General features: G+C 42.2%; 1 protein-coding gene across 9 annotated transcripts in view; it reads left to right on the top strand.

The window, feature by feature from the left end:
- The window catches only part of LOC128693462 (serine/threonine-protein kinase VRK1), a 285,870-nt gene that overhangs the window by 44,994 nt on the left and 218,237 nt on the right, over positions 1-22,639 (top strand). For 2 of the 9 annotated variants that reach the window (XM_053783142.2, XM_070097343.1), the window contains exon 1: positions 295-429. The exons of 6 other annotated variants lie outside the window; for them this stretch is intronic. The gene's annotated coding sequence lies outside the window, so the exon portion shown is untranslated. Of the gene's footprint in view, positions 1-294; positions 566-22,639 lie in introns of those variants that run through there. One more of the 9 variants, XM_070097348.1, reaches the window with a different exon arrangement.

Below are 22,639 nucleotides of genomic sequence, written 5' to 3' on the forward strand. Positions count from 1 at the left end.
TGGGAGGCTAATAATTGAAAACTGTGTAGACATGGAGTTGGTCCTAAGCTGAGTAAATTGTGAGGGAGGTGAAAGCAAAGACTGCCCGGAGTAAACATGCAACAGCAGTAGATCCGCTAATTGCAGTATCCTTTTCTTAGTATCATGAATTAGCAGACGAAAGACTTTAGCAAGTAAGCTGAAGCATTTGTCGTGTGGTACCTCAGTCTTCGACTTAAAATACAGATTGTAGCTGTCAAAGATTTATTTTAATCTGTTTTTTAATTGTTGGTGTTTTGTTGTGGGAGTGGAGTCTTGCGCACAACGTTGCTCAGTCGTTCCCGCCATTGTCGTGGTGGCTCCACGGGCGGGCGGGATGTGCTGGTGTTACATACCATTAAGTTCTCTCGACTCAGTGAAATTGTCTGTAATATATTATTATATTATCAAGTAAGTTCACGTAGAAGGTATGCATATATAACAAGCGCACCGAAAGATAGTCTTGCAAGAGATATTGACTACAAGAATACCAGTTCCGGAACATTGCTGTGGCAAGTGTTTGCATGACCCTTCTTTTCGCCCAGAGGTAAATGGCCGCATACAACAAATTACAGCGAAAACGTTGATCGATTTACACAGTGACTGCGTGTTATGCCAAGTGGAAATGAAATAACGTGGGTTTAGAGTGCGTAAATTAGTAGAGAGTATCTTGAAGATGGGTGAAGGATTGAGAGTGGCAACACTAGCGGCTGCTGCTGCTGCTGTTCGGCCGCCTCGCTCGCCCGCCTGAACTTATTCAAGGCCAAGCCCCTCTCCCTGGGCCTCTCATTGTTACCTTACACCCATCCCCTTCCCTTCACATAAGTATTTTCACCATACCATGAACAAAATTACTTGTATTTTGATATAATTAAGATTTATTTAAATTTTTAGCAATTACTTGCAGGGATACCCAAGGAGTCATGAAATATCACTTTTATCTATAAAGATTATTTGCAATTTGTAATTATTTAAATTGAAATAGGAAAACCTAAAGTTCTGTAATGGCATGTATACTGTATGACTTGACAGAACAAAGAACAATGTACAGTACCTATTTAGGCTAAGGCACCTTCCCAACATTTTTAAGCTTCGGTAGATTGATAGTTTGTATTGGTAAATATGAGAACTAGTTATGGTTCTACTTCATATTTCAAGTTCTGTGTATAAAACATCTTGTAAAGAAGAAAACTTATAATTTTTTTTGCCTCATGGCTGGTTACTGTCTTGTTTGTGTGTTTGACTAAAGATATTCTCAGACAAAAATAAATAAATAAATAAAGACCACAGATTGTATTAGGTTCAGTTTATTCAACCCCTGTCTAAGCTGCCCCACCACATTTATGGTAATTGTGACCTCCTAGCTGAAAATCCCACCTTTGATGTAGACATTCCTTTTGACTTAACAGAAACTAGATGCACCAACTGTAATATTAATTTTTTTCTTGCGTTAATTCCTGCCCTTGCACACTCCTGCCCTTCACACTCGTCACCTTTGCACATTCCTTCTTTTGCACATACCTACCTGCAGCAGTGTATGACCCCTTCGGGTTTAGTGCTTAATTGGATATTATTCATTCTCTATAAATTAAATTAATCTAAATGCTTGAAGTAATACTGTGTTTAAACTCAGTTCCTCTGTTTTATGTTTTTAGTAGGGGTTGGTTGACCGGTGGTGCATATCTATTTTTATAGAGATAATAGCTATCTCTACAAAGTATTTGAAAAATGTAGATAGTACTGTATTAGGTAAGTAAATTTGTTTTTGTTTCTGTCTAATACAAATTGTTTATTTACAAAATCCAGTACTTATGTACTAAATTAATACAAATGTTTCATATTTTTTGGAAAGCCATGTTACACAGGAAAGACCTTGCCAAATAAGAATTTGAACTCGTACATAATTCTTGTACGACCCTTTTGGGTTTAGCATTAACATACTGTTATGATAATACATAATGAAGTTCTATAGTTTTTAATGCTGTATGACCCTTGAGGGTTTGGTGTTTAGTTTAAATTAAAATAAATGTAGTTTATAACAGAGCACTATGTAATTTTTTAATGGGGTTTAACCCTTTAGAGTTTCAAGGCCCACGTCTAAGGTGACTGGAAGGTTATAGAGCATTAAAATGGTATAAAATACCGACAGGTTGTTAGGTAAGACACATATGCAACAGTTAGGTATCTTTATTTTGAAACGTTTCGCCTACACAGTAGGCTTCTTCAGTCGAGTACAGAAAAGTTGATAGAAGCAGAAGAGACTTGAAGACAATGTAATCAGTCCATCACCCTTAAAGTTTTGAGGTGGTCAGTCCCTCAGTCTGGAGAAGAGCATTGTTCCGAAGTCTGAAACAATTGTTTCAGACTTCTGAACAATGCTCTTCTCCAGACTGAGGGACTGACCACCTCAAAACTTTAAGGGTGATGGACTGATTACATTGTCTTCAAGTCTCTTCTGCTTCTATCAACTTTTCTGTACTCGACTGAAGAAGCCTACTGTGTAGGCGAAACGTTTCAAAATAAAGATACCTAACTGTTGCATATGTGTCTTACCTAACAAGGTTATAGAGCTTGATCAGGGACATGCAAATGTTGAAATTGTCTCTAACCATTAGAGGAACTCTTATTTTTGTTTACAATCACTTGTAAGTAGGAATAATGATTGGAATCTTTCAAAAATTCATAAACTATAAAAGTTGAAGTATAGCAAAAGTCACACGAGGAAGGTCTTAGGAGGCAGTCTATAACATGCTAGAAGCACATCCAAATCCCTCCATTATTTTGATGACTAAACACTATAAGATTAAATATATCTATAGTAGTCCAGTGACTGCTTAATCCCTGCTACCCAGGAATGCCAGTCATCACACCAGCATTAACAGGTCATCACTCAGTGAGGAGGCCATGTTGGTTAATAAGAATTTCTATACATTCTATATAATTAAAGGAGTTCTAAAGTTTGTAGCACTAGGGCACTATGTAATTCTTAGTTTCTTTATAGAGTTTAAACAAGCTGCAGTAGATCAGCAGATGTTTAACCCTTTCACTGTCCAAACCCCCAAAATTATTACTCTGTGTCCACTATTTTTTTCAGAATTCATAGACTTTCTGAAAGTAATGACACCAAAAATGAAAAATTTGATAGAAAACTTGGGGAATTTTTGCAGGCGCAAAGTTAGCAGTCTCAGCACACACTATGCATTGGCAATTTCGTCCACTTTAACCCTTTCAGGGTCCGTCCCGTAGATCTACGGCTTTACGTTCAGGGTCCAAACCGTAGATCTACGTCATGAGCTCAGCTCACTCTGATAAACTGTGAGTGTTACATTTGGGCCTAGATATGAGAGAATACATCTGTGTGGTATGTGTGCACCACATAAAACAGATCCTGCAGCACACTGTGTATAATGAGAGAAAAAAACTGAAATCATGATTTTTCGGTTAAAACAGCGACTTTGCAGTGTTTTTTCGTATGTTTTTTTATAGTTGTATTTGCGATTTCTTGGTCTCAATTGATAGAATGGAAGACATATTACAGAAATAGAAATGATTTTGATTGGTTTTAGCACTGGAAATGGCTTGAAACTGAGCTCAAAGTAGCAGAAATGTTAAATTTTTGCCGATATTCAAGAGTAAACAAACGACCTCACACATCTAATACACGCCAGCTGGTGGGTCTAATATGCATTCACAAATATGGTGATGATATTTATACAATTATTACAGTATTGCATAACAGTAAATCTTCAATTTTTTGGTGTGAATAAAAATTCATTATGTGAATAAAAAATCAAAATGGAATTTATTTGTAAAGCCTCAAAACATAACTAATGAACAGAGGAAATGTTAGTTTAGTTCCAGGAATACCTACATTGTTTATTCTGGACCCTATTTTTAAATTGGAATATTTTGAACTTTGTGTTAAATTGGCCAAATTAACAATTTCCGATCACTTTAATTTGTAGTTGAAACAGTTGACTTGCTGATTTCTTGTGCTCAATCGATAGAATAGAAGTAATACAGTGGACCCCCGCATAACGATGGCATCACATAGCGATTAATCCGCATATCGCTTGCTTTAATCGCAAAAATTTTGCCGCGCATACCGATTAAAAACCCGCTCACCGATTTTCGTCCGAGACGCGTCCAATGTGCGCCCTCAGCCAGCCTCACATGTGCCGCCCATGCCATTGTTTACCAGCCAGCCTCCGCGGTAACATCCAAGCATACAATCGGAATATTTCGTATTATTACAGTGTTTTCGGTGCTGTTTCTGGAAAATAAGTGACCATGGGCCCCAAGAAAGCTTCTAGTGCCAACCGTACACCAATAAGGGTGAGAATTCCAATAGAAATGAAGAAAGAGATCATTGATAAGTATGAAAGTGGAGTGCGTATCGCCGACCTGGTCAGGTTGTACAAGAAACCCCAATCAACCATCGCTACTATTGTGGGCACCAGAAAGGCAATCAAGGAAGCTGTTCTTGCCAAAGGTTTAACTGTGTTTTCGAAACAAAGATCGCAAGTGATGGAAGATGTTGAGAGACTCTTATTGGTGTGGATAAATGAAAAACAGCTAGCAGGAGATAGCGTCTCTCAAGCGATCATATGTGAAAAGGCTAGGAAGTTGCATGAGGATTTAATTAAAAAAATGCCTGCAACTAGTGATGATGTGAGTGAATTTAAGGCCAGCAAAGGTTGGTTTGAGAGATTTAAGAAGCGTAGTGGCATACATAGTGTGATAAGGCATGGTGAGGCTGCCAGTTCGGACCACAAAGCGGCTGAAAAATATGTGCAGGAATTCAAGGAGTACATAGACAGTGAAGGACTGAAACCTGAACAAGTGTTTAATTGTGATGAAACAGGCCTGTTTTGGAAGAAAATGCCAAGCAGGACCTACATTACTCAGGAGGAAAAGGCACTCCCAGGACATAAGCCTATGAAAGACAGGCTTACTTTGTTGATGTGTGCCAATGCTAGTGGTGATTGCAAAGTTAAGCCTTTATTAGTGTATCACTCTGAAACTCCCAGAGCGTTCAGGCAAAAGAATGTCCTCAAGGATAATTTGTGTGTGCTGTGGAGGGCAAACAGTAAGGCATGGGTCACTAGGGACTTTTTTTATAACTGGTTACACCATGCATTTGCCCCCAATGTGAAAGATTACCTAACTGAAAAGAAATTAGACCTTAAGTGCCTCCTGGTGTTAGACAATGCCCCTGGTCATCCTACAGACGTGGCAGAGCGACTTTATGGGGACATGAGCTTCATTAAGGTGAAGTTTTTGCCTCCTAATACCACTCCTCTCCTGCAGCCCATGGACCAGCAGGATATTGCAAACTTCAAAAAACTGTACACAAAAGCTCTGTTTGAAAGGTGCTTTGTAGTGACCTCAGAAACTCAACTGACTCTAAGAGAGTTTTGGAGAGAGCACTTTAATATCCTCAATTGTGTAAACCTTATAGGTAAGGCTTGGGAGGGAGTGACTAAGAAGACCTTGAACTCTGCTTGGAAGAAACTGTGGCCAGAATGTGTAGACAAAAGGGATTTTGAAGGGTTTGAGGCTAACCCTGAGAGGATTATGCCACTTGAGGAATCCATTGTGGCATTGGGAAAGTCCTTGGGGTTGGAGGTTAGTGGGGAGTATGTGGAAGAGTTGGTGGAGGAGGACAATGAAGAACTAACCACTGATGAGCTGATAGATCAACTTCAAGAGCAAGAGGCCAGACCTGAGGAAACTGGTTCAGAGGAGGGGAGAGAGAAATTGAAGAAGTTGCCTACTACAAAGATTAAAGAAATCTGTGCAAAGTGGCTTGAAGTGCAAACCTTCATGGATGAAAATCACCCTCACACAGCTATTGCAAGCCGTGTTGGCAACCTGTACACTGACAATGTTGTGAAACACTTTAGGGAAGTCATAAAGGAACGAGAGGTACAGGCCACTATGGACAGATATGTTGTGCGAAAGAAGTCCAGTGACTCTGAAGCTGGTCCTAGTGGCATTAAAAGAAGAAGGGAAGTAACCCCAGAAAAGGACTTGACACCTCAAGTCTTAATGGAAGGGGATTCCCCTTCTAAACACTAACACTCTCTCTCCCCTCCTCCCATCCCATCAATCATCACCAGATCTTCAATAAAAGTAAGTGTCATGTAAGTGTGCATGCCTTTTTCAGTTTGTGTGTATTAAAATTAACATTTCATGTGGTAAAAAATTTTTTTTTTCATACTTTTGGGTGTCTTGCACGGATTAATTTTATTTCCATTATTTCTTATGGGGAAAATTCATTCACATACCGATTATTTCGCATAACAATTACCCCTCTTGCACGGATTAAAATCGTTATGCGGGGGTCCACTGTACTAGTGAAATAGCTAAGAATTTGGTTTACTGGAATAATGTAATTGGCCTAAAATGGGAGTCAAAGTCGGCAAAATCGCCGATTCGTAAATATCGCTGACACATCAAAATTCGCGAGAGCATAATTTCATCAATTTTCCAGCAAATTTCGTACTTTTTGTTTTATTACCTTCACAAAAAGATTCTTTACCATTTCATAAGAAAAAATAACTTTTTTTTTTTTTGAAAATTCTTGGACACTGGGGCACCACTTCAGATTTGGGCCTTGGACCCTGAAAGGGTTAAGACCTGTTTTGAAGCAATTCCATTTGACCAAATTCTTAGCTATATCGCTAGTATGCAGCTACCCTATAAAGTGCACAGAAGTCAGTAAATAGGCCAATTTTACCCACAATAAAAAAAATGCCAATTTTAAAATAATGCAAAATGTACAAGATAGATATTCCTGGCACTGAAACATTTCCTCTGTTCATTAATTGTGTCCCTAGGCCTCTTCTGTATTACATTTGTCTTCCATGTTGAATTAATAATCACACAAAAATAGAAGATTTATTCCGACTTCGAATAATAAAATATAACCGGGAATGGTTGGTCATGCTTTATGGTATCTCAGCAATTGAATCAAACCTGTTAAGTCTGCGAAACAGATCTGGGAGCGGGGGGGGAGGGGGGCTATAGGTGGGCCTAACCCTTCCTCGGGAATATAAAAAATCAAATATTTCCGCTACATAAGGCACACTTTCAAACCATCAACCAAAATCACAGTACATGTAGTATGCCTTTCATTCTGTCAAGTGATGCCAGCTAACAACCATTAAAACCATGAACATACTTCGAGAAAACACTGCGGTTGCTATTTTAAACCACACACATGGTCATAATTTTTACTTTTCCCATTGTGCATCATGTGGGGCAGGATTTTTTTTTTTTTTTTTTTTTAAGATGCTGTGCACACTCAACACACAGACCCGGTCAGTCTCTCATATTTATGCAAAAATTTACTGCTTTCAGCTTACGAGTGAGCTGAGTTCATGACATTGAATTATGCAAGGGACCCTGGCCTCAGTGACATAGTTCTATGTGGTGACCACTGTGAAGGTTCAAAATGGGTATTTAGCCCTTTGACTGTCGCGGCCGTATATACAGTGGACCCCCGCATAACGATATTAATCCGTTCATGAGAGCTCATTGTTATGCGAAATTATCGTTATGCGAATGAATTTTCCCCATAAGAAATAATGGAAATCAAATTAATCCGTGCAAGACACCCAAAAGTATAAAAAATTTTTTTTTTACCACATGAAATATACATTTTCCTACACACAAAGAGAAGGATACATGCACAGTAGTAGAGTAGTACATGCACAATATATATTGTGCATGTACTACTCTACTAAATGAAGAATAAATGACACTTTCCTTTATTGAAGATGCAGCAATGACTGATGAGACACTGTGTCCTGGGAGTGCCTTTTCCTCCTGAGTACTGTAGGTCCTGTTTGGCATTTTCTTCCAGAACAGGCCTTATCACACTGTGTATGCCACTACGATTCTTAAATCTCTCAAACCAACCTTTGCTGGCTTTAAATTCACCAATATGAGCACTAGTTCCAGGCGTTTTTCCCTGTTCACCTGGGTGTTAGTCGACTGGTGTGGGTTGCATCCTGGGAGACAAGATTAAGGACCCCAATGGAAATAAGTTAGACAGTCTTCGATGACACTGACTTTTTTGGGTTATCCTGGGTGGCTAACCCTCTGGGGTTAATTGTTTCTTGGTATTCTCAATAAGCCACACCAACAACGGTGCTACAGCAGCAGCAGCTGACGGTGGTACAGCAGCAACAGCAGCTGACAGTGCTACAGCAGCAGCAGCAGCAGCAGCTGACAGTGCTACAGCAGCAGCAGCAGCTGACAGTGCAGCAGCAGCAGCTGACAGTGCAGCAGCAGCAGCTGACAGTGCTACAGCAGCAGCAGACGGTACTACAACAGCAGCAGCAGCTGACGGTGCTACAGCAGCAGCAGACAATGCTACAGCAGCAGCAGACAATGCTACATCAGCAGCAGACTGTACTACAACAGCAGCAACAGCTGACGGTGGTACAGCAGCAGCAGCAACAGCTGACGGTGGTACGGCAGCAGCAGCAACAGCTGACGGTGGTACGGCAGCAGCAGCAGCAGCAGCTGACGGTGGTACGGCAGCAGCAGCAGCAGCAGCTGACGGTGGTACGGCAGCAGCAGCAGCAGCTGACGGTGGTACGGCAGCAGCAGCAGCAGCAGCTGACTGTGCTACAGCAGCAGCAGCAGCTGACAGTGCTACAGCAGCATCAGCAGTTGACCATGGTACCACAGTATTTCGATAATATTTCTCACCCTTTTTACCAGAGGGTTGGCACTAGAAGCTTTCTTGGGGCCCATGGTCACTTATTTTGCGGATAAAATCGCCAAAAGCACTGTAATAATACGAAATGTTACGATTGTATGCTTGGATGTTACCGCAGAGGCTGGCTTGTAAACAATGCCACCGGCGGAACATGTGAGGCTGGCTCAGGCCGCACATTAGACGCATCTCGGACGAATAGTGTTGAGCGGGTTTTTTAGCGGTATGCGAGGCAAAATCTTAGCGATAAAATGTATCGGTATGCGGATTTAACGTTATGTGATGCCAACGGTATGCGGGGGTCCACTGTATACGTCTTACGAGGTACCGTGTTTGACGTATATATACTCATAAATTCTAGCAGCTTCGAATCAAGCAGGAGAAAGCTGGTAAGCCCACATGTGAGAGAATGGGTCTGTGTGGTCAGTGTGCACCATATAAAAAAAATCCTGGAGCCCGCAGTGCATAATGAGAAAAAAAAAATCCAACCGTTTTTTTTTAATTAAAATGCCGACTTTGTGGTCTTTTTTCGTATAGTATTTATGGTTGTATTCTCGTTTTCTTGGTCTCATTTGATAGAATGGAAAACATATTATAGAAGTAGAGGTGATTTCGATTGATTTTACTATAAAAAGAACCTAGAAATGGAGCTTAAATTAGGGGAAATGTTTGATTTTTGCCAATGTTCAAAAGTAAACAAATGATGCCATTGTCCAATAAATGTCCAACTAGCCATTCTAATATGCAGTCATGAATGGGTTGATGTTATTTATACAATTATTACAGTATTGCAGTAGTCTGCATAATAGTAAGTCTTCTATTTTTTGTTTGAATAAAAATTCAAAATAGAAAGCAAGAGTAATATCAGAGGGGCCTGGAGACGTGACTGATGAACAAAGAAAATGTTATTTTAGAGCCCGGAATGTCTGCATTGTTCATTCTGGACCTTATTTTGAAATTGTCATATTTTTTAGATTTCGTGAAATTGGCCAAATTGCAAATTTCTGACCACATTATTAGGTAGTTGAAATCGGTAAATGGGCAGTTTCTTGTACTCAATCGATAGAAAAAATGGAGTCCTAAAGAAATAGCTATGAGTTTGGGCGACTGGAAAAATGGAATTAGCCGAAAATAGGGCTCAAAGTAGGTGAAATCGCCGATTTGTAAACAGCGCCGAGGTCGCTAACTTCGCGAGAGCATAATTCCGTCAGTTTTCCATCAAATTTTGTTTTTTTTTTTGGTGTCATTACAATCGGGAAAAGATTCTCTATCATTTCATAAGAATTTTTTTTTTTTTTTAAATTTGCGACACCAGGAGACACCTCAGGATTGGGGGTTGCAACAGTCAAAGGGTTAGACAAATATATGTCAGTGGTGGTTTAACACTGATACCCAAGAATCCCTATTATCTCAGAGGTCTATGATATTAGCTTGTTGGTGAAGAGTTTTTCCCATAAAATTTTTTTAATAGAACTACTGTATCCGCTAGTGCTAGCATAACCATGTATAGCTGACAAAGGCTATGAGTATCCATTGTATGTCTGGAAATGTCCATTAAGGTTTTTTCATTAAGACACCCATAACTTAATTATAGATTTTTTTTTTCTAACGCATCGGCTGTCTCCCACCGAGGCAGGGTGGGAGACAGTCCACTGTCTTGCCAGAGGCTCATTTGCACTACAGTTATAAAACTGCAACATTAACACCCCTCCTTCAGAGTGCAGGCACTGTACAGTAGACCCTTGAATTTTGTGATTAATCTGTTCCGGAGTCTCTGCCGAAATTCCAAATTCATGATTTTCAAAACCATTTTCCCCATAAGAAATAATGTAAATCAAATTAATTCATTCCAGACACCCAAAAGTATTAAAAAAAATTTTTTTTTTTTACATTAAATGTACATTTATCTACACAGAAAACAGTGAGACATGAATAAAACAACAACAACTTGATTTTTTTTTTTTCAACAAGTCGGTCGTCTCCCACCGAGGCAGGGTGACCCAAAAAAGGAAGAAAATCCCCAAAAAGAAAATACTTTCATCATCATTCAACACTTTCACCACACACACACACATTATCAGTTTTTGCAGAGGTGCTCAGAATACAACAGTTTAGAAGCATATACATATAAAGATACACAACATGTCCCTCCAAACTGCCAATATCCCAAACCCTTCCTTTAAAGTGCAGGCATTGTACTTCCCATTTCCAGGACTCAAGTCCGACTATATGAAAATAACTGGTTTCCCTGAATCCCTTCACTAAGTATTACCCTGCTCACACTCCAACAGATCGTCAGGTCCCAAGTACCATTCGTCTCCATTCACTCCTATCTAACACGCTCACGCACGCTTGCTGGAAGTTCAAGCCCCTTGCCCACAAAACCTCCTTTACCCCCTCTCTCCAACCCTTTCGAGGACGACCCCTATCCCGCCTTCCTTCCCCTATAGATTTATATGCTTTCCATGTCATTCTACTTTGATCCATTTTCTCTAAATGACCAAACCACCTCAACAACCCCTCTTCTGCCCTCTGACTAATACTTTTATTAACTCCACATCTTTTCCTAATTTCCACACTCCGAATTTTCTGCATAATATTTACACCACACATTGCCCTTAAGCAGGACATCTCCACTGCCTCCAACCGTCTCCTCGCTGCTGCATTTACCACCCAAGCTTCACACCCATATAAGAGTGTTGGTACTACTATACTTTCATACATTCCCTTCTTTGCCTCCATAGATAACGTTTTTTGACTCCACATATACCTTAACGCACCACTCACCTTTTTTCCCTCATCAATTCTATGATTAACCTCATCCTTCATAAATGCATCCGCCGACACGTCAACTCCCAAGTATCTGAAAACATTCACTTCTTCCATACTCCTCCCCAATTTGATATCCAATTTTTCTTTATCTAAATCATTTGATACCCTCATCACCTTACTCTTTTCTATGTTCACTTTCAACTTTCTAACCTTTGCTTTGATACTTACCTTTATTGAAGAGTTGTCGATGTGTGGAGGGGGGGAGGGGATGGAAGTTACTATTGTTTGGAAGGGGAATCCCCATCCATAAAGACTTCAGGTACCAAGTCCTTTTCTGGGGTTACTTCCCTTCTTTGTTTTTTAATGCCACTGGGACCAGTTTGAGTGTCACTGGACCCCTGTTGCTCAAAAAATTTATCGAGAAAGGTCTGTTTCTGGCATTTCTTTAAAATTTGCCTAAAATGAGACAAGACATTGTCGTTGAACATGTCGCATGCACGGCCGGCAACAGCTTTGTCAGGGTGATGTTCCTCCACAAATCTTTCCATCCTAGTCTAAACTGTACACATCTCCTTAATCTCTGAAGAAAGCAACTTATTCCTTTTCTCTCCCTCCTCTGAAGCAATTTCCTAAGCTGTGGTTTGTTGCTGTTGCAGATTAAGGTCTAGCAGCTCTTCAGTGGTTAGCTCTTCATTGTGATCCTCCACCAACTCTTCCACATTGTCGCCACTAAACCTCCAACCCCAATGACTTCCCCAGTGTCAATTGATTCCGCATAGGATTGTCTGGATTAGCCTCAAACCCTTCAAAATCTTTGTCGAGGGCACATTTTGGCCACAATTTTCTCCAAGCAGAGTTCATTGTCCTGAAAGTCACTCTTTGCCAAGCCTTACCTATAAGGTTTATGCAATGGAGAATAATGAAGTGATCTTTCCAGAACTCTCTTAGGGTCAGTTCAGAGTTCAAGGTTATGTTAAAGCACCTTTGAAACATTGCTTTGGTGTAGAGTTTTTTGAAGTTTGAAATGATCTGCTGGTCCATGGGCTAGAGGAGAGGAGTGGTATTAGGGGGCAAGAACTTCACTGTGATGAAATTAAACTTCACCATTTGCTCTTCCAATTCTGGAGGATGAGCAGGAGCATTGTCCATAACCAGGAGGCATTTCATACGACTGCCGATTTCTAAGCCAAACTACGAAAATCAAGCCAATATTTTGACGAAAAAAGTTGCCAATTTCCAAAATTCACAATATTCAAGGGGGACAAAATTCAAGGGTCCACTGTACAGTGGACCCCCGCATAACGATATTAATCCGTTCCTGAGAGCTCGTTGTTATGCGAAATTATCGTTATGCGAATGAATTTTCCCCATAAGAAATAATGGAAATCAAATTAATCCGTGCAAGACACCCAAAAGTATGGAAAAATTTTTTTTATCACATGAAATATACATTTTCCTACACACAAAGAGAAGGATACATGCACAGTAGTAGAGTAGTACATGCACAATATATATTGTGCATGTACTACTCTACTAAATGAAGAATAAATGACACTTTCCTTTATTGAAGATGCAGCAATGACTGACGAGACACTGTGTCCTGGGAGTGCCTTTTCCTCCTTAGTACTGTAGGTCCTGTTTGGCATTTTCTTCCAGAACATGCCCTATCACACTGTGTATGCCACTACGATTCTTAAATCTCTCAAACCAACCTTTGCTGGCTTTAAATTCACCAATATGAGCACTAGTTCCAGGCATTTTTCCCTGTTCACCTAGGTGTTAGTCGACTGGTGTGGGTTGCATCCTAGGAGACAAGATTAAGGACCCCAATGGAAATAAGTTAGACAGTCTTCGATGACACTGACTTTTTTGGGTTATCCTGGGTGGCTAACCCTCTGGGGCTAATTGTTTCTTGGTATTCTCAATAAGCCACACCAACAATGGTGCTACAGCAGCAGCAGCAGCAGCAGCTGACAGTGCTACAACAGCAGCAGATGGTGCTACAGCAGCAGCAGACGGTGCTACAGCAGCAGCAGACGGTACTACAGCAGCAGCAGATGGTACTACAGCAGCAGCAGACGGTGGTACAGCAGCAGCAGACGGTGGTACAGCAGCAGCAGCTGATGGTGCTACAGCAGCAGCAGCAGCTGACAGTGCTACAGCAGCAGCTGACAGTGCTCCAGCAGCAGCTGACAGTGCTACAGCAGCAGCTGACAGTGCTACAGCAGCAGCAGACGGTGCTACAGCAGCAGCAGACGGTGCTACAGCAGCAGCAGACGGTGCTACAGCAGCAGCAGACGGTGCTACAGCAGCAGCAGACGGTACTACAGCAGCAGCAGACAGTACTACAGCAGCAGCAGATGGTACTACAGCAGCAGCAGACGGTGGTACAGCAGCAGCAGCTGACGGTGCTACAGCAGCAGCAGCAGCTGACAGTGCTACAGCAGCAGCTGACAGTGCTCCAGCAGCAGCTGACAGTGCTACAGCAGCAGCTGACAGTGCTACAGCAGCAGCAGACGGTGCTACAGCAGCAGCAGACGGTGCTACAGCAGCAGCAGACGGTGCTACAGCAGCAGCAGCAGCAGCTGACAGTGCTACAGCAGCAGCAGCTGACAGTGCAGCAGAAGCAGCAGCAGCAGCTGACAGTGCTACAGCAGCAGCTGACAGTGCTACAGCAGCAGCAGACTGTGCTACAGCAGCAGCAGACGGTACTACAGCAGCAGCAGACAGTACTACAGCAGCAGCAGACGGTACTACAGCAGCAGCAGACGGTACTACAGCAGCAGCAGCTGACGGTGGTACAGCAGCAGCAGCAGCTGACGGTGGTACAGCAGCAGCAGCAGCTGACGGTGGTACAGCAGCAGCAGCAGCTGACGGTGGTACAGCAGCAGCAGCAGCTGACGGTGGTACAGCAGCAGCAGCAGCAGCTGACGGTGGTACAGCAGCAGCAGCAGCAGCTGACGGTGGTACAGCAGGAGCAGCTGACGGTGGTACAGCAGCAGCAGCAGCTGACGGTGGTACAGCAGCAGCAGCAGCTGATGGTGCTACAGCAGCAGCAGCAGCTGACGGTGCTACAGCAGCAGCAGCAGCAGCAGCAGCTGATGGTGCTACAGCAGCAGCAGCAGCTGACGGTGCTACAGCAGCAGCAGCAGCTGACAGTGCAGCAGCTGACAGTGCAGCAGCTGCAGCAGCAGCTGACAGTGCTATATCAGCAGCAGCAGCAGCTGACAGTGCTATAGCAGCAGCAGCTGACAGTGCTATAGCAGCAGCAGCTGACAGTGCTACAGCAGCAGCAGACTGTGCTACAGCAGCAGCAGACGGTACTACAGCAGCAGCTGACGGTGGTACAGCAGCAGCAGCTGACGGTGCTACAGCAGCAGCAGCAGCAGGAGCATCAGCAGTTGACCTTGGTACCACAGTATTTCGATAATATTTCTCACCCTTTTTACCACAGGGTTGGCACTAGAAGCTTTCTTGGGGCGCATGGTCACTTATTTTGCAGATAAAATCACCAAAAACGCTGTAATAACACGAAATGCTCCGATTGTATGCTTGGATGTTACCGCGGAGGCTGGCTTGTAAACATTGCCACCAGCGGAACATGTGAGGCTGGCTCAGGCTTCACATAGACGCGTCTCGGGCGAATAGCGTTGAGCGAGTTTTTTAGCGCTATGCGAGGCAAAATTTTAGTGATAAAATGTATCGCTATGCGGATTTAACATTATGTGATGCCAACGGTGTGCAGTGGTCCACTGTACTTCCCATCTCCAGGACTCAAGTTCGGCCTGCCGGTTACCCTAAATCCCTTCATAAATGTTAACTTGCTCACACTCCAACAGCATGTCAAGTCCTAAAAACCATTTGTCTCCATTTGCTCGTAACACGCTCGTGCATGCGTACTGGAAGTCCAAGCCCCTCGCACACAAAACCACCTTTACCCCCTCCCTCCATCCTTTCCTAGGCCGACCGCTACCCCTCCTTCCATCCACTACAGATTTATACACTCGAAGCCATTCTGTTTCCTTCCATTCTCTATACAAGTCTGAACTACCTCAACAACCCCTCCTCAGCCCTCTGGATAATAGTTTTGGTAATCCCGCACCTCCTCCTAATTTCAAAATTATGAATTTTCTGCATTATATTCACACCACACATTGCCCTCAGAGACGACATCTTCATTGCCTCCAGCCTTCTCCTTGTTGCAACGTTCACCACCCATGCTTCACACTCATATAAGAGCGTTAGTAAAACTATACTCTCATTCCTCTCTTTGCTTCTGTGGACAAAGTTCTTTGTCTCCACAGACAAATTTTATCATTTTAAAAGACACAATACAGCCTCTCCTCGCTTAGCGACGTACTCATTTACTGATGACTAGGACTTACGACGGGCACTTTGACCAGTATGCATACCTAGATAATGTATATTAGAGCTGATTTCTCATATTCTGTTTATTACAATGTATAGTACACTATTGTATAAACATTTAAAAATATACCAAAAATGTTATAATTAGTGCAAAGGTGACATTAAAACAATATCAGAGATGGTTGACACGAACCCACTACCATTATAGTATGCTCCTCACTTAGTGACGAATTCACTTACCGACGTTGTCTTAGGAGCAGAACTCTGTTGTTAAGTGAGGAGAGGGTGTATTGTGAATGGAACAGTGCACAAATAACCCACATATAGGAGGCAGCAAGTTATGTCATAAGTTTGTCTTTTGTGTGGGTTGTGTGTATTTGTCAGTTTGTTTGAAACCACATACAAGATCACTGTTCACAGGACTCCCTGAGTGTTGGCTGTCCTCACCACCATTGAAGGTGACAAATTTGAAAAAAATTGTTATACATAATGATTAGTATGTCCTTATAACATCATGAATTACAAACATGCTATGCAGTGTTGTGGAGTTTAGGCTTTGATCCCCACAGTGAAAAGCCCTTCCAAGTTTTCCAACTTAATGGGAATGCATATAATTTGCATCAGGGAGATTACATGCACTTTTCACTTAATTTAAAGATGGTAGGAACATCTTTCAGGTAGGTGCCCTTCTCCCGTCTGTAATTACCTACAGTGTTTGTCTGCTTAAGATATTGGCTTTTTCTTTTAAGTGGATTTTGCAATCGACAGAGTACTGTATTGTATTACAATTCTTCAGAATAGGTGCGGCTTGCTTAGAGGTTTCTTCTTCTGATGAAGTATTATTTGCAGGGAAAATTCTTAAGTTGTTTAATACTGTACAATAGTAACAGTGCTGTAAGTTTTTTTTTTTCTGTTTGCTTTAAGTAATGTAGGATAATTTAACTTTGATACAGTATGGTACATTGCATTACTTGGGGGGAGGGGCTTGTTTAATATGTTTTGTTTTCTTTAGGAATGCATTCAAGTCTAGTACGTATATGTACGGTATATAGAATCTTTTGATGTATAGTGTTGAATGACCTTTTGGTGCCAGCACTGTGTATTTTCAAATCTTATATCCCCAACCTCATCCTTCCTTTCCTCCTTCCTTCTTACCCTTTCACTCTCCTCTTCCCCCTTCCTTTTTACCCTTTCACTTATCCTTTCCCTATTCTTCCCACTTCTACCTTCCTACTTCATCCTTCCTCTTCCCCCTCCCCTTCCTCCTCCATTGCCTTTTCTCTTCCCCTCCCCTGCCTGTCCTCATCTTCCTTCTTCCTCACCCTGGCTTTGTGTACCAGTGTTGAATAATGTGATTATGGTTATATTTTCCTTTAATAAAGGAAGTAAGTATAAACATGTGGGTAAATTCGTTTTTGTTTACATGGCAGGTGTGCGATAAAGATTTAGATCCATACTGTATGCATAATATACTTGTAATTTCCAGGATTAATTGTAGATGTATATTGTGGAATTTTAAGTTGTGTATCATTTATGACAGATTTGTTTGCATATAGGTATGTGGAGACATCCGCTAAATTGTGGTTTTAGAAATACTAATTAAAATTAATTTTACACATTACTATTGTTGATAATTCCTAAGTTCAGTCCTTAAATATATTTCACCATGTAAATGGTAAAACTGATACTTAAAGTTTGGTAAAGGTAATTGGTTTGATATAAATTATACTGTTATGTAATTAATTTAAAATAAAACTTATAAACAAGACAGTCATTTTGTTTATCAAACTTATTTTTAATGTGTTGGGTGATAATCACAAAATAAAGGCTGCATAAACCATTGGTATTAAGACAAGTATTATTGTGTGGTATTTGTGACACAAGATAATGGAAAATAACGGTGACAAAGAAGAAGAATCTTAGAAACAATATTCAAAATTTGGGTTGACATACTGGTACAGTATTTTTGAGAGTAAAATTTGAAAATAGCAAAACAAAGTGAACTGTAGTTTAAAAAAAGAAAATGCAGTTGTATGACAGGTTAAAATTGTTAAAAAGGAATTTACAGTTGCATGCTTATCCAAGAATTGGGAATTTTTGTGAATTTGTATGTACTGTAATTATTTAAAAGAAAAAAATCCAAAGGTTTGTTGTGAGTTTTTTTTCCATTTCTATTGCTGGTTCCCCACGAAAGTCTGGTTTTTTTATGGTTTTATACATTTGAAAAGGATTACACCTCCAAACTTGATTGATACTGAAGACAAGACAAGCTCAAAGTTCTTTGTAATTCATATATTTTACTTGTGAGGTACATTTTGCTGTGTAGGCTACCTCTAAGCTTTAAATATACAATATTGTCATATTCTGTGTAGATACTGTACTGCAACAAAATATTAAAATTTTAGTTAATGTATAATATAGGTACAACACTGATTTACCAGCAATAGACCGTTTGGCATTTCTTAGTCCCAACATAATTGAGACCACTTTTTTGTTACACTAGTTTACTGGGCAGCCACAGATGGCATTGTATGTAGTGTGCTCACTTGTATTACTTACACTACAGATGTTGGTGGTGATCCCTTGATTTTATGCAATTCTCAACATATTCTAAAATTTGCCACTTTGGGAGTGGTAGTACAGGTCTGCCATCACAAATCCAGCAATCAGTTATTCGGTTCCTTCAGTTATTCGGCACTAATTTTGGCTAGCATGAATTCAAATTTCCAGGGTCGCCACACCAACCTGCTGGTACTGTTTGGTGGCGCTACTTGCTGCATAAGTCATTCTAATTTCTTTTTCTCCATTTATTGTTATAACCTGCTTACTTTTAGCCCTACCCATGGTTCCAACGAATAAAAGAAACGCTTCTCATTATGTAAAGCACCAACACAGTACATTGTCCATTAAAGATAAGGTGGCTTTGAAGCCACTGTCGGTTGCCATGAGCTCAGTCTTGTGATACAGGAGAATATGCTTTATTATTACGCCCCTTGTGGCTTAGCACTAATATCAACACTACAGCTTATTTGCCTATCACAATTGATCTAATATGACATAATAAACAATATAAATAACATAAAACATGTTAAATACTCCAGAATAAATAATTGGCATAATACCGAGTACATGTATTTCGACGGAGGTATGAAGAGGATATGGTATACAAATACCATTCTCCTATCCCTGTCTTGGGGGCTTACATTAGAGAAAACGGAGTATAGCACAGGGCTAACTGTGATATACACTCGTACTGCACCATAAACCTGAAACAAAAAAGTTATTTTCTCTATATAGATTTATCACACACAGCAGCATGTGTAGAGAACCTAGGATAACCCAAAATAAGTCAGACAACGTGGCTTATTTCTAGTACCTGGCTTGGGTTAGCCATATATGATTTTTGGTAAATATTCGATTCCCAGCCAGGGTAAAAACATTAGGCATGTTTCTTTACAACTGTTGTCTATATTTACCTATCAGTAAATGGGCACCTAGGTATTAGCCCCTATTCAAGGGGGGCTCCTTGGCGTGGTGAAGAGGCTCTTGGTCTGAGGAATTAGACCTGTCGGTCTCCTTCCTCAGCCCGAACCTAATTACCCCCCAATCCCCCGTTCCCTATCCTATCCTCCCCATACTCCCCTTTTTCCTTTCCTCCTCCTCCTCCTCCCCATCCCTCCCTTTTGCCCTTCCTTTTTGGCCTTTGGGTTTTTTTTTTTTTTTTTTACGCTAGTTCCTAGGTAGGGGAAAGGGTACCGGGGTCCATCCCATTCTGTTGAGGTTCTTGGCGGTGGCATGGTTTGCCGTGGAATCTGGATTGCCTGGGGATGTCCCAATCCCTCTCCGGTATCCCGGAGGGTGGCTTTGGGTGTCTCTCGGGCGACGGGTGTATCTCTAGAAGCCACCTTTCGGATTCCGGGGGTGGTGGCCGAAGGAGGTATGCTTTGTGACGGATTTCCGGCCACCCTCTCTTTTGTCCACCGAGGTAGCTCGGCAGATGTGAGGTTGCTATCCCGGATTGCCGGTTTAATAGCATGATGGGTAGGGTATGGCACGGGTTCCATGCTGCATCTGCGCTACTTGCGGTGCTGAGGTCCTCTTGGGCGCGGAGGGAGATTTCTGACCCTTTCATTCCTCCAAGGAACTATCCCTCCCCGGTCCCCCCTTTTTTATTCTTTTTTTTATTTTTATTTTCTTTCTTTTTTTTTTTTTAAAAACAAAAAGAAAGAAGTAACCTAACCATGGCAGCCCTAGTCCATGAACCTGCTACCTCCGGGCCCCTTCTTGATACCGCACCCCGTTCTGACCCCGCCTCGTCTTTGGACCACTCTTCGGACACTCCTCGTGCCTCTGTACCTCTTGCCGGTGCTGTTTCCTCACCCGCTTCAGATACTGAGGCCTCGACTGACTCCTTCGCTCTCCTCTGACTATGCTTCCGGCCTCTCCCTCTACGGTGCGGCAATTTTAGAATCGCAGACCCGTTCCACGTCGGACCAACTCTGGTCCCACGCCTAAACGCCAACGACAATTACCTGCTGATGATACTTCTCCACCTTCTCGTTCTTCTCAGAAAAGATCGACACGTCCTTCACTACCTTTCCACGCTCAGTTTCAGACTGCACAATGGACTAAATTCTTCACTTTATGACTGACTTCCTTTACTGCTTATCTTTCTGACCACAGTATTGGCAAGGCACTCCTACGCCATGTTGGTAAAGATATTTCTTTTCATGCTCTTAAGAGCGGTACGCGCATCATCACCGTACAGAATGCTACCCAGGCTCATGAGCTTTCTTGTCTTTCCCATATAGATACTGTTCCTGTCACTATTGAAAAATATCATTCCCTCAATTCTTGTAGTGGTACCGTCATTCTGCACCATACCATAGTTCAACAAAATTTCCAGACATGTGGCACTGACATTCTTGAACAGCTGGAACTCCAAGATCTCCCAATCCTCAAGGTAGACACTTATGTTCTTCCTGCCCGCGGGCTGAGATGATACCCTAGCAATGTGGCTCGTTTAACTTTTGACAGCCGTGAACTCCCATCCTCAGTTTATGTAGCAGGACATCGGTTACAAGTTCGAAAGGTGATCCCTACACCGCAACAGTGTAGAAATTGCTGGCGATTTGGCCATCCAGCGAAATATTGCAGATCTATCGCCGAATGCCCAGTCTGTGGTGCCGATGACCATTCTAATAGGTCTTGCAATCGACCTCCCTCTTGCCTTAATTGTCATGAAGCTCACCCTTCGTACTCTCGCCGTTGTCAAGTCTACTTAAACGAGCGGGAAATCCGTTACCTCAAAGAGGCAGGTCTCCCTTATGCCATGGCAGTTTCTCAACTCCGCCTCCAAGGGAGACTACCTCGTGTTTCTTATTCCCGTGTTTCAAAACGTCCCCCCACTTCTGGTATCCCATCTTCTGCACCCACCTCTGTGGTTACCTCTCCCATAGTCACTCCTGTATCTAATTATTTTGCTGTCCTCGGCTCAGACGTGCCTACTTCAGCGCCTCAGTCTGATCTCGCTTCTTCGTGTTCTCTCTCACAAGCCTCAGTAACGACGAGATCTCGTATGACACCTCCCAATCATCCCTCTGCTTCCCAAAAGCCAAAAAAAGGTCCGTTAACACCTCCTACCCATCTTCCACCTCCTCATTTTACCTTCCCTGTCTCTGTACCTGGTTCTCCCCCTCTCACTGGCTGTTAAAAGTGTAGAGGTTCACCCTCCTCCTCGTACTGTACCTTCCTCCCCTGTTCCCTCCCAAGTTTCTTCCTCTTCTGCCACCTCCCAGGTTTCTGCCTCTTCTGTCCCCTTCCACGCTTCTCCAGTTCCCTCCACCCTTTCGCCCCCCCCCCTACCTTGGTACAGTCCAATACAGTTCCAATCTTTACTCATCCTCCCCCTACCATTTCCAATATTGTCTCCCATATGACTTCTCTGAATTCCTAAACACTTGAAGCAATCTCTGAATAAATTCCAGAGACCAAACCATCAATGGACACTGATCCACCCTCCGCTCCTTCTCTCTCCTCTGCTTCATCTGCGCAACTCCTTTCTTCACAGCGCACCGTTCCTTCACTGCTTGAACGTTTTCCACTGCCTCCGCATGTGGACTTTTCTAACCCCTCTGGTCCGTAGGAACCCTTACCTGCAGATTTCAGGTATCTTTATCATTGCCAATCATGGCCTATTTACAGTGGAATATACTCGGCCTCAGGGGTAATCGGGGTGAGCTTCAGATGTTACTCTCCCAGTTTGCCCCTGTTGGTGTTTGCTTACAGGAACCAAAATTACACTCTGCTGTTATCTCTCCCATCTCAGGCTATAATTTATTGTATTCTTCAGATCCTTTTCCTGATGGGACCTTTAATGAAAGTGCCCTTCTTCTACGCACTGATATTCCGTACCATCAGCTATTTGTTCGTACTTCGCTGCATTACACAGCAGCCCGTATCCACTTGCATAGGTGGTATACGCTCTGTTCTTTATATCTCTCTCCTTCTCGGGCATTATCTATTCCGGATATTGCCTTTCTTGTTTCGTCATTACCGCCACCGATTCTGATACTTGGTGATTTTAATGCCCACCATTTCCTCTGGGGGGGGGGAGGTCTCATGGTGATTCCCGTGGCATTCAGTTAGAGGCTTTTCTTGCCACCCACCCCCACCATGTTTTAAATACAGGTACTCGCACCCATTTTGATCCTCGGACTCTCACTCTCTCTTGCATCGATCTCTCGGTAT

This window comes from Cherax quadricarinatus, chromosome 57 (genome assembly GCF_038502225.1).
Source record: "Cherax quadricarinatus isolate ZL_2023a chromosome 57, ASM3850222v1, whole genome shotgun sequence".
NCBI classification, from domain to species: domain Eukaryota; kingdom Metazoa; phylum Arthropoda; class Malacostraca; order Decapoda; family Parastacidae; genus Cherax; species Cherax quadricarinatus.